Here is a 17,523-nt window from a genome sequence, read left to right as displayed (position 1 = left end):
ATCGGTACCATATTTCTCTAACACATAAATTACACAGCTATCTGATTATTTAACAAAGAAACAAACATTTTTTTACTACATTAGTGACAGATGTTTACGTAATTACACAGTTGGGTAACTTCACACTTATGAAATTGCATTTTGTCAGTACTTTGTGAACTGTTCATATTTTTTCGGAGCCATTGTGGTACTATGAGAGCTTTGAATGATGTATTTGGTATGGGATCATGATTTTTGAAGTACGTTTGAGGTAGATAACACTTTTCAAATGAGCAGAGAATTTTTTTTTTAGGTTTTGAAATTATTGGAGGAAGCTACGACGATTTTGAGAGTTGACTGAGGTGTTATGATATTATACGATGACTATGTGTATTATGCTGTTGCGGTATGTTTATGATCAATAAGCTGATGCTATATGAGTTATTTGATTATGCTACATATGTTATGATGAAACATTGAAGAAGTGTCGACGAATAAGGTATGGAATAATGAGTAGTGGTTAGGGACTCACTCTGGTTTGTGAAACAGGTTGTTGGAAACCAAGAATCGTACTTTAAGAGTTATGAAATGTGTGTATATGCGTGAATGTATCACAATGCTGGCGAAAATTTTTTGGACGCTGTTATATTTATAGGATTTGGTTTCTACAGATTTGTAACCCAAATTCTTGACCTGTGAAATATATTTATATGAGACTGTCACTGTAGCGGAAACTGGTGTCGTAAATATTTCGGTAAGAAAGTTCAGTGACCACCTGCACGTAATGCGTCGTATGCACCCAGCTGAGCGGCCAGGTGTGTCAGACGCCTGGAGAAAAAGCCATTATTGCGAGCCCTTTTCAGCGGCACAGGTAGAAAAAAAAAGGGAGGCCATTATCCTCGCTATTGACGTTCCTTTGTAGAAAGCATCGTAAATACGACACACTAATAAAAACTTGGAAACATTCTTACATCTGCACACCTGATTATGACAAGCGTCTTTCTACGAGAGTTGAGAGAATGTCTACTAACTTATGAAATGTCACATGACTATTGAATGATATTTTTATGCTTTGGTTTGGTTCATTTGATATCTAGTTTCTAGCTGCACTGCAGCATTGGTTAAAATAAAATTTTATAGATGTACTAATATAAATATTTTCTGTCTACAGATCGAGTAAATAATATTTTCTTTAAAAAAAATGAGGGAGCACAAAAAGACATTTACCTTCACAGGAACTGCAATCATAGTTTTCTTTTCAAGTACTTGTTAATTTCTTTTGTACAATAAATTGTGATGCATCACTCTAGTGTTAAGATGTGACATAGGTATTAGACATGGCCATTTTTAGTGTAATATTTTTTCTGCTTGAGCTATGTCATGTTTAGATATATGTTTTTTTTATTTGCTTCTGCTGTTTGTCAGGCATAGTGTTGCTGAATTTGAATTTGTGTTACTCTGCTAAGCCAGATTTATTTTTCTTGTTTGCTGCACATTGCCACATATTAGTTGTAATGTGAATTGCTTGGTAATTTAGATTTACTGTAGCTTGCTTTACAAATTTCCATTTTTTTATCATTGCTGTTTGTGTTAATTGTTTTCTGCTGCTGCATTGCCTCGCCCCTTAGTTTAGCATCTGAGCTCAGTAGATATAAGTTAGCTTAAGAGGGGGTAGCCTATAAGAGAATGAGTAGCGATTAATTGGAAAAAATGCATTGAGAAGCTATACGAGAAAAGTACAGAAAGCAGGTATAGATAGGACTTTTGGAAATAATGAAGAACAATGGGAGATCTCCGAGAAGTAAAGAAAGTTTTGTTTGCAAAATACTGCAGTACAACAAACCCTGTCCTTTCCTTGTGTTATCCCACTATGTGTTTGTGTTCCCTTGTATATTTGTGTTATTCCTGTCTTTATGTGTTTAGCTAATAAGAGTTATGTTGTAGAATTTTTCTGATAATATGTTATTTTCTTTGTAAAGATGTTTAGACATTATTTATTCTGTTTCGTTTTAATGCTCATGTGTGAAGTCGATGTTCCAATAATTATTCTGATCTTTTATGTATCTACTTATGTCATAATTCCTGTAACACTGATGTATATGTTATTTCGATTCTTTTGTAAAGCCCATATTACTACAAATGTTATCTGTATTGTTATGTTCTTTAATGATGTATTTTGTACCTTTGTAATTGTATTCTCATGTTATAATATTGTAATTGACACCAGTTCTTCAAATTAAGTATCATTTCACTGCACACGTTTCTGTTGATCATAGTATATGGACAATATGTTAGAAGTAGGGACTGTTAGTGTTTGCATGTGTGTTAATAATTCAGCAAGGGACTGGATAACAGCATTGCTGGTTCTAAGGACAATTCCAAAAACTTTGTGAGTGCACAAGTGGTGGTTATGGACTTGCTATATTATCCGCAAGACTCTTCAATGGCGATTGTGCACCTGCATAGTCAACAGATGGCTGCTGGCCATCTCTACAAGGACTACAGTGGGTCTGCATCTTTGATGACCCACCAATACCATTATTTCTACAAGGACTGCACTGGGTCTGCACCTCTGGTGGCCCACCAATACCGTAATCTCTACCAGGACTACAGTAGGTCTGCTCTGTGATGACCTACCCACCAATACTCTTCAAAACTTCGACTGACTCCGCTGTGGGTTTGCTCTGTTGTGGCCCATTACCTGTCAGCATGTCAAGAGTCAGCACTGTCTTTCCATTGGAAGGACAACACTACTTTTTCAAGACTGCATGGAAATCCACTACTTCCATGTGCATTTTCTTTTACTGCTCAGACTTTGAGAAAAACACTACTATTTTACTGTGATAAACGATCAGGACTGTCTTTATGGACTGTGAGAAAATTTTAGCTTTTGACCAACAATGTATCAATAAGTGTGTGCATTTGATTTCTTTGTTATTGTAATTACGATTATGGAAAAAAAATTTAACAAATATGTATTGGCCAGTGCCCAAAAAAATTTGTGAAATTTTTTGTGGGTAGCATGGGGGCTATGTAAGTAGGCTGTTTAGGTTTTTTTATTGGTAACGCCACCTCTGTATGAAAATCACTGGCTGTGCTGTGTGCAGTCTGTGGCTGCTTTGCATTGTTGTAATACTCGCCATTGTAGTGTTAGGCAGCTGGCTGTGAACAGCACGTAGCATTGGGCAGTTGGAGGTGAGCCGCCGGCAGTGGTGGATGTGGGGAGAGAGATGGCGGAGTTTTGAAATTTGTCATGAACTGCTCTATATATATATTTATATGATGATATCAAGGTAAATACATTGTTTGTTCTCTATTAATATCTTTCATTTGCTAACTATCCCTATGAGTAGTTAGTGCCTTCCATAGTTTGAATCTTTTATTTAGCTGGCAGTAGTGGCGCTTGCTGTACTGCAGTAGCTTGATTAGCGAAGATTTTTGTGAGGTAAGTGATTTGTGAAAGGTATAGTTTAATGTTAGTCAGGGCCCATTCTTTTGTAGGGATTATTGAAAGTCAGATTGCGTTGCGCTAACAAAAATATTGTGTGTCAGTTTAAGCACAGTCCTGTAAAATTATTCAAAGGGGACGTTTCAAAACATTTATTTGAACAGAGACCACGCATTCATATAACTGATTGATAATAAATTCAGTTGGGAGCGACATAGTAACGAACTGCTAAAGCGCTAAAAAAAGTCTGTTTTTGTAATGGGAATGATGTCAGACATAGGAGATACAAATATAAAAGAAACTGGCATATTTTGCTTATTTTCACTCCATTATGTCATATGGTATGATATTTTGGGGTAACTCCACAAACCGAGAAAAAATTTTTAGACTACACAAGCAAATAATAAGAGTAATGTGTAGTGTAAATCCAAGAACATCATGTAGATGCCTATTCAAAGAATTGGGCATACTAGCCACAGCCTCTTAGTATATTTATTCCTTAACGAAGTTTGTTGTAAATAATACATCTCTTTTTCCAACAAATTGCTTAGTACACAGTATCAATACTAGGAATAAGAACAATATACATAAAGATTTAAAATCACTTACTCTTGCCCAGAAAGGAGTCCAGTATTCAGCAACGCATATTTTCAATAAGTTACCAGCAACCATTAAGAGTTTAGTTTCAGACAAGGCACAATTTAAACATAATTTAAAAGAATTTTTGGTGGCCAACTCCTCTATTCCACCATGAATTTCTCAACACGTGCAGTAGACCATTTTAATTAAAATTTATTATACTTTAATTTTTGACAATACTTGGTTGTAACAGCCAAGTAACTACCTACTGTCTAAATGATGGATCTAAGGAAAGCAGATGTAAGTCAAAAGTCTTTAAATAGTGGACGTTTAATTTTAAATCTCGTACATAATTTGACTGTTCTTAACTGAGGATTATTGAAATGAATAATTTACTTTAATTTTCGACAATATTTGGCTGTAATAGCCAAGTAACTAGCTACTGTGTGAATGATGGATTTAATGAAAGCAGATGTAAGTATTAAACCTGTAAATATTAGAAGTTTAATTTTAATTCATGTACATAATTTTACTGTTTATTGACTGAGGATCATTAAAATTCTAATTACATTTTTGTAATGTGTTTATCTGACATGTTCCACACCAAGGAGGATCCCTTCTTTTGTGGGTCTATGGAATGAATAATTAATCTAATCTAATCTAATCTAATAATCCTAGATGGGCAGTGGATCTACCTTTTTCAGTGTGGATGCGCAAGTATGTCCTACCTCCTGTGGGAATCTCAGAGTAGCGCGCATGGAGGAAACGGATAGTGACTGAGGAGATACCGCAGTTGTGATAACAATGTGTCCCGGATGGCACAGTGGTTAATGCACTTGCCTAGTAAGCAAGATATACTGTGTTCGAAACCCGGTCCGGTACACGTTTTCCCTTGTCGCCACTGATTCCACGTAATGCCGCAATGCAGCCGACATCAGTAATCCCTTTCCTCCCCCCTCCCCCTCCCCTCCCTCTACACCATCAATTTACATATCAAGTTTTAATGCCGTCTCTTGGGAATGTGGCATAGCAAGCTCCGTGAGAAGTATTTTCATGTATGCCAACAAGACTCTGCAGTGTCTTCACCGCAATGGAACGGTAGCTGTGCCGAGCCGAACAGCTCGGCTAACAGCCGCAGTTTGTGGATGGCAGCACCAACAGTCGTAATTTGGGGCCTTTGCGCATCGCTGTTTGCTGCTACTGCTAGCCGGCGGCCGGGAATTGCCGATGGCGAAATGCGGAGCCTCCCTCGAGCCCAACATCTGCGTTGTCCTGTGTTACACAAGCACACCTATTCCTAATTTACAACGTGGGCGTCGAAAATGGATGGATGAACGTCGTTCCAACACGGTCAACAGGACAACACTAACGCTCATGAGAAAATGCTGGACAACTACGGAACACTGTGCGCGCGAGGTAACAGTGACTGCCAATGCGTGTAGTCTTGAGCGCGTTCTCTGACAAGGCCTGTCCGGAACGTGTCATCGACAAATAGCTTCAAAGCTATACCCAGAGGCAAACATACCTACACTAACAAAGAGAAAAGAAGAACGAAAAACGTGATAAACCCAATAACGTAATAAATGGCATCAAGTGTCTGTGATGGTACTTATATTACGCTTGACATCCCCAATCACACAGGGGAAAAAATGTTAACAGTTCAAGGTGTTTGACAAGGGAGTACTTCATCACCTACACATTATAATATTTATATAGACTATTCCAGCGGAAAAATAAAGAAAGACAGCAATAAAGGATGCATATACACAAGAATAATTACGTTTAGTACTTTGAGGTGTCGCCGTTGTCTAAATGGACAATTCGGAAGACGAGACACAAAAATTATCTTTTATACTGAATTGGGATGGATTTTAATTTTAATAAAACCAAGACGATGGCATTTATTGCCACGCTTCGAGGGTCTTATGGTTTAAAAGGAATTCTCCATAATTGTAAGAGAGTAAAGAGGTAAGAATACTTTAGATTAGAATTCGTTTGTTTATATTTACCTATAAGTAACAGACACAATAGTGTCTCGCTCTCACTTTGTTCAGATCATTCTTTTACCTCATTTTAACTCGATCACCTTGTTTCCTCTTTTATTGTTGCTTTTGGTTCAATGTTAGCTCATGTGAGCGATGTGTATCTTGAATTGTGAAAATATTTAAGATCAAACGGATCCACAAACTTTAATTTCTGAGAAATACCCTACCTATGTTATGAAGATGTAATATGAGGAAAAGTTAGATAAGAAAGAGTTTTAGTTTATTTAAAGCTCAGTTCAAGACTAGTTTTGTGAAAAAAATTTAATTAACCTTAATGATTCATTTTGAAACTGTATTGAGAAAAGATAACTGCTAAACCGCTTCGTAGTGCAGCGCAGCGATAGTCCATTGTTCAATAATCTGCCAGTATTAACTATCAGCCTAGCATCTCTGGTCGCTGCAGAAAGCAAGCATTGAAATCATTTTTTCTACGAAAATATCGAACTTTCAATAAGACCATCAATAAAAAAATTGTTGCAACTCCTTTTTGCTTACGTGTGACCCTTATTCCTTGTTGCTTACTTGTGACCCTTATTCCTGGCCCGGCGTAGCTCCGTCTACGTTTTTCTTGTTGTTTTTAGTATTGACGGACATAGTCTTATGATTATGAGTCTTTATTCTGTATTAGTTATATCCTGTGACATGGCCAACGTTTGGCCCTCAAAATAATTTAATTTTGTTTTGAAGAAGATACCATTATTGGCATCGAAACCTAAGTAAACTAAAAAAACTTTCCCTGGCAACTGAAGGCTGAATTTCTTATTGTCTAAAATATACCCCAGAATACATTTCAGTTTTCTAGGGCCAAGATTATAAAACCAGATATTGAAAGACACTTTTTTACCTGTGTTTAATTTCTTTCAGAGAAGAAAATAAACCACGTTTAGTTCACGATAAAAGTAAGATGTTTTCAACCTGGATAGTTTTGTCTTCTTCCTTTCTGAGATACAGTGATGTGTGCTTCATAATAAAATCTTCTGCTATAAGTTAACAAGAAGAAGCCACGTAATATCGAACTTTTAAGACGACCATTAATAAAAAATAGCAAGGAGAACACCAGATTGAATACACTGGCGCATACCACCGTGGGGCTAGATATCAAGAATATTTGGAGTCCAGCTCTAAACTACAGAAAAGATTCTAAAAATCCAATAATACGACGCAGAGGACTTTCACCCTAAAGCTACCAACGCAAAAGGTACAGAAGTCGACCCACTGCAGAGAGAAGGAAGAATTCAGCAAAACGGTAGACAATAATCCATAATTTAGCCCGGACTCTGAGACGACGGGAATTACAGTTAATAGAAAAAAAAACAGGACTAATACAACAAACCGCATAATTGGCAATTATCGTTTATTTGAAGACTTTATTAGTTGTAACGAACAATTAATGAGATGTAATTATTCAATTTACTGTAAATTTTACTGTAACTAATCTGCGATTCTTCTTGTTTCATGCCCCTGTCTTGCATTAATACACAATTTCAATGTGACTTCACTGAGAGAATATTTTAACGCTAAAGGATATCTGAATACTGAAGTATTGCTGGTAAAATTGCTCACGACTACGAAAGGCAAATATGCCGGTACTTGAAAACTTCCCTTATGTGTAGCATCTACACCTTCATGAGTAGTAGCGCAGTAATTCGGACTAGTAATTAATTTAAGGCTAGATACTTTGTAGTTAGTGGCACTATGGTTGAGCGGTTCTAGGCACTTCAGTCCGGAACCGCGCTGCTGCTACGGTCGAAAGTTCGAATCCTGCATCGGGCAGGTTAGTTATGTTTAAGTAGTTTTAAGTCTAGGGTACTGATGACCTCAGATGGTAAGTCCCATAATGCTTAGAGCCATTTGAACCATTTGCTAAGGAGTTAGAACATTATGAATTTCCCCAATTAGGTGATAGGGAATAGATTTGTTGAGACAGCTTATTGGGACTTTTGGTGACAATACATTATCATTACCAGGAGTATACCTAAGGCTATCGTGTTCATCTGGCAATGATTAGTACCAGAAGAAGAAGCATATATGAAGATAGTATCTGTTCTTTCGGACATGTTCGAATGAACAGATATAATCGGTGACCATGCAGTTCGTTAGAATGAAATTACAGTGAAATGAATACCCCTAGCTGCACACAGGCGTCTATATAAGTAAACGAGGACAGTTGAAAATGTGTGCCCCGACCGGGACTCGAATCCGGGATCTCCTGGTTACATGGCAGACGCTCTATCCATCTGACCCACCGAGGACACATAGGATAGTGCGATTGCGGGGACTCATCTCTGGCACTCCTCCCGTGAGACTCACATTCCTACATTTTCAACTGTCCCGGTTGACTTATATCAATGCCTGTATGCAGTTAGGGGTATTCATTTCAATGTAATTTCAGAAGAAGAAGGATGGATGTCGATAGACATGTAGATCTCAGACCACAAGAAAATTTAACAGATTTTGATGATAATGAAAGGCATATCTATACTAGCAGTTAATAGAGACAATAATCCTTAATCATCGAACCCAAGTCCCTCTGTCTCAATTATGAACATTGTGAACCTAACTGGAAAACAGTTTTACTCTATAAAGTTGAGTAACACACAGAATCAGTTGCAACCTGACAGATGGTTTCCGATCCGTTTACGGCTCTTCTACTGATAATAGACGAAAAACAGGAATAAAGGGGTAAACGGTTACTCGCTGAAGTAGCAGAAAAAGGTACGATTACTCGCTGAACTAGCAGAGAAAGGTAACGAAAGGGAAAAGAGACAGGAAGGAAAAGAAAGAGAAAGAGAAGCAAAACGAGATAAAAAAATCGCGGAAAAGGATAAAAGGATCTTTGACGAATTACATCAGGTCCATAATGAGTTGGCTGACATTAACAGGACGTACGACAGTTTACCAGCCTTAGTTACCCAGATGAAATAAGACGTAGGACTTTTCCAAGAGAGACAAACTCAGATTGCAAATGACTGTTTAGTCAGTGACTGATAAACTGTCGTACCTTGAAGTAGAAACCAAGAAAAACTTAGATGAATATCTCCTGTAACAAAGTCGAGAGTGGGAAGATCAGATGTCCGAATGGATCGAGAACGAAAATGCTGAAATCAATACAAAAGTAAATACCGCGATAGCTCCTGCTGTTTAGTCAGCTAATAAAGGTTCAGACAAGGATGCACATGCCGTGATCGAAGATATCAAAGTTAAATTTCGGCAAATTACAGACAAATTAGTACTTGAACTTCCTAAATGGCAGGACAAAATTAACCGAAAGGCTGAATCACACGAAAGCGACTCTCAGTTAGTAACAGCAAAGAGCAGGGCTTTTTTCCAACTAAGAGGAAGCTGAACGAAAATGAATCTTCTCCGTACAAATACAGCAATGGGCATGTTATGCCGAAAGCATAGATAAGCCAAAAAGATGTTGCTGTCCGTTTCTGTCATTCTTAACACTCGAACAGAACATTATTAAAAATTGACAGTTCCAGACTTATTCTTCAGAGAAGAATATCCCACATCCAATAGTTTTCATAAAAAGTTTTAGGAACATCTTTACACGATCATGGAATGAACATCATAATTCGTTGTGTCACACATAATCAGTAATACTGCCTTTTGGGCAAATGAAGCTGTGGATTTGTGTGACACGTACAAAGATTTCGAACGCAGATTCATTGTCAAATTTTGGTCAGCAAGCAAACAAGAAAAGCTCTGAACAGCAAAATCGCAAGAAAGGTAGATTACGGAAATATTTCAAGCACTGCACTAATAAAACACGCCACTGGGATGAATCTATCTCACATCGCGAAGTCCTCCGAAAATTGAAAGCCAAGTTACCTGTCAATAATCGAGAAAAATAGATTTGCGTACCAGATACCGACCTTGAATAATTTTTGTCAGTAGTTGATTCCCTTGATTTGGTTCAAGAGGAGCTCAAACAACTGGAAGTAAATGGGAATAATCAAAATTTTGATACAAATCCTAGGGAAAATAACCACAAACGTAATAATGGACATAAGCAGAATCGAAACAATCATAACTATAAACTGAAATAGAAATCGCCATACAAATGGAAGTGGGAACGGAAATGGCAGTTTTTCCTGTCAGCCAGCTCCGACCACCAATTTTGATCAGAGCTTCGAGGCCTATTACAACCAGAACTCAAACCAACATCAACAACCCAACCATAATAGCAGCAAAAGAAAATATAACGATCATTATAATAATGAGAATTATCAAGCTGGTTAACAAAAAATGAATACTCTTGGGATTGAATAAATTACCTTTCTCTTATTTTTGGTGATGGTATTCCCTGCCAAAACTGCAATCAAGGTTCTTGGCAGCCATCTGCTGCTGCTGTCGCTGCTGATTTACAGATGCAACAACAGCTAAATAGTCAGAGTAATAACAGGTCACCGATTCCAAGTACTTTAAAATCTTGGCCACACATCGGTCAAAGTGTACGCTTAGTAGACGTTACGGAAGAATCCTTAATGGATAGACTCATACGGAAAACTAAAAACGACTAAACTTTGCCTTCCGAGGCTAGTCACAAAGAATGAGGGAGGTGATGATGGAAACGGAATACTAATGTTACGATGTAACGACGGCATAAAGCTACAGGATGAACTTAGCAAAGAACAGAGAAAGTACAAATCAGGTCAGAAATGATATGGTACAGGCTGCGATCAACACATCTATCACATCCTGTAGATATACTGGCGCTATTATATCCGAGATCTATACTTTGTACAAGCAGCTCAGTTTAAAATGTAAGATACTAGTTTTCCCCAATGAGAAATGTAATGTTACTGGAGCTTTTGGTAGGAAGTCACAGAGTGTGGAATATCAAACACGGGTCGATGTTATAATCCAGAAGAAAGTACTGAAAACCATATTGAATAAATTATCAGTCTCTTGTTTTCGGATATGGTACCTGATCTGTGAGAGGAAAACTATAATGGACTTCGAGGCAGGAATATTAGTTTTAGAAAGTAAAAGTGACATTATATGGTTCAAATAGCTCTGAGCACTATGGGACTTAACTGCTGAGGTCATCAGTCCCCTAGAACTTAGAACTACTTAAACCTAACTAACCTAAGGACATCACACACATCCATGCCCGAGGCAGGATTCGAACCTGCGACCGTAGCGGTAGCGCGTTTCCGGACTGAAGCGCCTAGAATCGCTCGGCCAGCCCGGCCGGCGTGACATTATAAGGCTGGACCTTGTGAAAATGTCGGAACCTCCTAGTAAAGACTGCCAGCTAATTGACATACTGGTACTGAACATTGAAGCTGGATTTCGTTTGCTTGATGCTTAGAATCAGAAGGAGGTGGAGATTTCAGAACTTGTAAGTATAAAAGTGGCTGAATCCACTTATCTGACAGAATACCAACAAAAGGAACTTGTTAATCTGTTGAATAATTATATTAGGGTATTTGACGATAAACCTGGAATTATAGGTTACATGTACCATAAGGAAGTTTATCCTCACACAAACTTCTGTCGATCTTCTGACCCTGTAACTTGGTTCAAAAAAGATGCAGTAATGAAAGAGATCCATAAAATGTTAGATTGGCAGATCATTGAGCTGACAAATTCTTTGTACAGCAGTTCGTTACTCACTGTGTCCAAGTCAGATAGTAGTATTCGCTTGGATTTGAATGCACGTGACACTAACAAAGTATCTGCGAATGCGACCGGAAAACTTAGAGTATCTATTACAGAAATTCTGTAGAGTGAAATACTTAACCACCATGAAGTCCTTGTACTGGCAGGTCAAAATAGATAATGGATCTAGGAAATACACAACCTTCATGTTCTCTGATAGAAGCTATCAGTTTCGAGTAATGCTGTTTGGTCTAAACGTGAGCGGGAAAACGTTTATTGCAGCGCTGGATACTGTATTGGGACCAGAGTTGCTTGATAAAGTTACTCATTCTGTAGATTATCTGTTAACTGCCACAAAAATACGGAAAGAACACCTTGATTACTAAAAAGAGTATTTGAAAAGTTAACGGAATATGGGGTTACCGTGAACCTGATGAAATCTAAATGTGGTAAGAATCGGATTAAGTTTTTAGGCCACTAGAAATAAAACCAGATCCTAAGAAGGTGGATGCTACAGGAACTTCCCATATCCCACTAACAGGGAACAGCTAAAATCGCTTGAGTCTCGCTTCGTTTTTCCGTGTATTCGTAGCCAATCAGAGGTTGAAAAATGATCACTTGTTGACTTTATTACAGAAGAATAAGCTATGGTGTTGGCTACCACAAAGTACAGAAGCATATGAACAAATAAAAACTTCCTTAGTGGAATCAGATATTTTGCATCACTCAAATATGAATGAGGATTTTTGCTTTCATCATGCATCATTAACAGGGTTAGGTGTTTACTTATTTCAAGTAAATAAGAATGACGATCAACAGGAAATCGGAATGTTAGGTTTTGCCAGCGGATTTTGTCCGACTGTGAGAAGGTTATACTGTAACAGAATTGTAAGTACTTGCCATAAAATGAGTTTTGGAAAAATTTAACTGTTTAGTGTATGGCAAACGAAGGAAAATGTACTGTGACCACCAACCAGGGAGGTTTTTACTATCTCGTTGACTACTCCATGCGAGGTCTGCGGGATGGATATTGGTACTGGAAGACTACGACTTGGAAATAATCCATGTAAAAGGGAAGGACAATATCGTGGCAGATGCTCCTAGACTATTACACGGCCTAGCTACACTACATGAAATACTAGAGAAGTCATCCAATTTCAAAGTCTTACTAGTTAAAAATTCCCCATTTTGATAACAATACCTAAACATGTGTAGGAACATGGCAAATTTATAAGTTAATGACCCTCAGTGGAGTAAAATAGGCAAACGTTACTTCAAGGCAGTGATCCAGTTGTTGTAAGCGAGTACAGATTGTATGCTGATGTATTATTCTACAAGAGTAGCTTGTTGTTAATACATGGAAAGTTTGCGTCCCTTCGTAGTATCTTTTAAGTTTCATTTGGTTTAGTTACTAACTTCGGCACTGTTATTATTCAAATTTGAAGAGAAAGGTAACTTCTGTATTAAGGACTTGCTTAACTTGTCAAGAGGCTACACCTGGCAATAAATGTAGTAGAATGCAGCTATATCCTATTTTTCCTACACGACCATAACAACTGGTTTCTTGTGATATATCCAGAAAGAGTTTCAACAGCTACGGCCATAAGTAGGACGATCATTCAAGATTATGGCCACTAGTGGAAGAACCCGAAACTATTTTATCTGATAATGCGTCATATTTTACTGGACATAAATGGAAAGCCTGCATGCGAGAACATAATATTAGGCATATTTTGGCAACCAGATTCAACCTTGAAAGAAGGCTGGTTGAGCGGATCTTTAGAGAATTTAATGTGTTTATAAGATCGTATGCTGCAAAATGGCTCTGAGCACCACGGGACTTAACATCTGAGGTCATCAGTCCCCTAGAACTTAGAACTACTTAAACTTAACTAACCTAAGGACATCACACACATCCATGCCCGAAGCAGGATTCGAACCTGTGACCGCAGCAGCAGCGCGCTTCCGGACTGAAGCGCTTAGAACCGCTAGGCCTCAGCGGCCGTCAGATAAGCTTTTTGTCTGTTGTTAAGTGTAACCTCACTATTTATTCATCAAGATCGTAGTTTGATTTAAAGTCAGTAGAGCTCGTTCGGACCTAACACGTGTTTGAGATGAATATTTTCACATAATAATATCCAGACTAGTGGTTTTATTGCGGTATATGTTCTTATAACGGCTAACCTCGAGTAGCAGCGTCTGCTAAGCTCTCGATTAAACATGTTAAGTTGTCATTGCTTGTGTGAACTTGGCTTTTAGTGTACAGGATCCATTAACTTTGAATGAGTGTACTTAATTGTGACTAATTCTGCTGTGAAACTGTGAAAGAACTCGTCGATAGGCGCCAAAGCATAAATTGTGAAAGAAACTCTTCTTACAGTCATCACAACAGTGCACGATTTTTTTAAGTCACGGTTGCGCAAAATACAGAGAGATCAAATCTCGGTGATGTAAAGTGAAGGAACTGTAAGCAGTCTCCACTAAAAATGTACGACACTTGTGTTTACGAAGAAAAAGAAAGCAGTATATGGACAGCGTAGATGATACGACGAAATGTGAGATACTGTGTAAATCGTGAAGTGCGCATCTCGAATAACGGAAAGTAATACATAACTTTATGTGTTTCCAGCTGTTATTAGGACTGATAATAGACGCACAACGTGTACGAACGTTTCTTGTTCACGTTGCTGGAGTGCTGTAAGTGTCGAAGACCGGCTGCCGACAATTGTTTATGCCTGTGGGAAGAAGACTGGAGAAAATGATCCCGTAGAGCTCAGTTCTTAAACTGCCAGCAACAGTCCCAACGGCTCCGCGCATCTGCGCCCTCAGTGATCTAGATAATCAGTCTCAGTTAGTTGTAGCAAGCATTTTGTAATTGGAGCAAAGCAGCGATCAGTATAAAATGCTAAAAATCAAATAAAAATTGTCTCGATTGGGTTTTCGGATTTTTACTCGTTAGCAACCGGTTTCGGCCCTTTCCTCAGACCATCTTCAGGCTTTGCCCCGTCATTATGACGGGCATCCTTACTTTTACTGATCTCGCTCCGTCTTCAGCCACCAGCAGCCATAATGGAGGGGAAAAGCCTGAAGTTGGTCTGAGGAAAGGGCCAAAACCGGTTGCTAACGAATATAAATATGAAAACGCTATCTAGAGTTGCTAACGGATAAAAATCTGAAAACGCGATCAAGTTTTTATTTCATTTTTAGCGTTCCAGTTGAAACATTTAAGTATTTGTTATAAAAAAGGAATACACTATAATCCTAAGAGAGTAACAACGCAGTGACCGACGGTCTCCACTTAACGACCAAGAGCAGTGGTGTTCACGGAACGTGTCACTGCTACAAGAAACCATGTGTAATATAACCGCAAGAATCAATGTCGGATGTACGACGAACGTATCCGTTAGCGCAGCGCGGCGGAATTTGGCGATAAGGCTAGGCGCAAATTGAGACGCGTATAGGGCGTGTGGCGCGACGTAGCGCAGCGCGCGTTTTTGTAACATCACAAGTTCAAATGGGACCGCGCAAATTGCGACGCGACGCGACTGGGACGCGACACGCGCCTGCGCCAGGTCGCGCGGCGTTGTGGTTGAGGCACAGTTTCTCGCGCCGTGCGTTGCGCTTGCTTCGCTAGCACCGTGGGAAATTTGAGGCGGGGAGTCGAAAAGTAGCCCGGCCATATGTTCACATCGGAATGACGCATATCAGCAGTGGTAGTATTGCCAATACGATAAATTTTGCCTTACTGTGTACTGAATTTTATTGCCTTTGGGTAGTGTTTCGTTTTTCGCCATTTAAACGCCCCAGCTTTCTTCGTTAGCACGTTATACTTTTCTGTTATTTATATCTGCATAGTTTTGTTTTGGTTTTCTTCTGTCAAGAAAAATGTATACTTCAGTAACTGATGAGCCATTGGCCGCTGGAATTGCACCATATGCCTCCGCGATGTTTTCAGACCGCTAGAAGGGACAGAGGGTAGTGAATAAGGAAGCAAGGAATATTATAAAATCATGTGATTAAGAATCAAGGCAGGAAAGTAAAGCAAAGTTATATTCTCGCTGCCTAGTAAGCTAGCGTATCTGTACGATCTGTTACAAAAATTTAGAAAGGGATAATCTCCACAGGTGTGATCCCTTTGTGCTTGTGGTAAAAAGCGTCCAAGATCTGAAGTAAAGAACTTTCACTGTGATTACTCTGATATGGATGTAATAATGTAATACGACACACTGTACTACATGCATATGAACAACACATTTCCACTGCAAGCGAGAAACAGTCGAAAAGCAGTCATAAATAACAATGTTTTAATTGGTTCGCCGTGATGAGAAAAAGCATTTCAATTGTTGCATGGACATAATCAGCATTAATAAACTAATTATACAACAACAGGCTACACAAATGAAGAAAATGGTCGGTATTATTATGAAAGTAGGAATATCCTAAAAGAGTGTTATGATTAGATATATTTAATTTGTTGAAATGTGCTACTGAGAAAGGCAGATCTTCTTTCATGACAATGTTTTTCGAACTCTATCTCACAAGGCACACATGGCTAGCTTGTGCATTCCTGTCGCGCGCATTATCCTTCGCTGCTGACAATACACTGACCATTGTGTTCTGCGACAGATCAATTGTTTATTTTTCTCAATAACAACTATTTTATTCGCGATCACGCATTGTCAGTTTGGCAAGCCCTAGGTGAGTAAACAGTATCTGGCATGTGCCTATCATTCCGCCTGAAGGAACGCTCGTCATTATTTTAATACTGCTCAGATCAAGAGAAGGAATAAAATCCTTTGGTAAGTTTCCATTCCAGTCACTCAGTGTTAAAAATACGATGGGCTACGGGGATTCCACCAAAATTCCAACAGAATTGCCAATCTGCTTTTGTGTGAGTTGTTAACCTTTTCTCATTCGAAGAAGCATCACCATTTATGAGTAAAGGCCACATTTCTCTTGGTGACTGGTTTAATTGTACTTCCTTTGTCACAATGTAATTTGCCAAACTCATCTCACAGCAGCTATTGAGACAGAATTCCGAAACGGAGGGCCTCATTAAACAAGTAATTGGCAATCACAGAGCTCAATAGCTTACGAAAAACCTAATAGTGTCGGTTTGCAGTAACATAGAAGAAGAAATTTCATGTTTATTTTCATACTAGGAAGCTCTTGTTTCGCTAGGTGACGATAACTCTTAAAAAATTACAGTCACTGGAGTGAAATAAATAAAAAAAGAAGTATAAGTAGTGATATATCGCCATAGATAAGAAAGTTCCGTGTGTTTAATAATTGGCAAAACACTCTCCTCCTTGTGTGCTATCATTCACCAAACTTTCGTTTCGATGTCTCGAGCGGTTTAGGAGATACGAGAGATGTTGCGAGTATTTCATTCTCGCGGGCGTGAGATCGGAAGTGAGCGCGCTACATGGGATCCATTTTCTCGAGATCGGAGGCATATAGAGATCTCCTCCCAAGTCTAAACAAAAATTCAGCATGTTAGCTAAATTTCATACGCAGAAACATACGGTGTAATACACACCAAACGCAAAATCATAGCGACCCCTAATTTTCGTTGCAAACTTTGAGTTTTGCGTAGTGTCGTACTGAAAAGTGTACATCACAATAAGAATGGTCATTAGCGAGGTAATGGGCACTTCGCCACGAAGCTGACATGTAACGCTACAAGTAAGGCAAAAATCATATATTTTCAGAGAATAGTTTCAGTAAAATCGTTTGAGAAAGATAAGAGGTTGCGCGCGCTTCGGTTCAGTCAGCGCACGTCGTCGCCAGTCGGCGCGTGCGAAGCATGGTGTACGCGTCGCAATATGCGCTGGACCCGCGCGACCCGTGCGGCACGTGCGT

The sequence above is a fragment of the Schistocerca nitens genome, chromosome 4, assembly GCF_023898315.1.
Source record: "Schistocerca nitens isolate TAMUIC-IGC-003100 chromosome 4, iqSchNite1.1, whole genome shotgun sequence".
In the NCBI taxonomy this organism is placed as follows: domain Eukaryota; kingdom Metazoa; phylum Arthropoda; class Insecta; order Orthoptera; family Acrididae; genus Schistocerca; species Schistocerca nitens.
The sequence above is the reverse complement of the archived record's forward strand: the minus strand, read 5'-3'. Positions refer to the sequence as shown.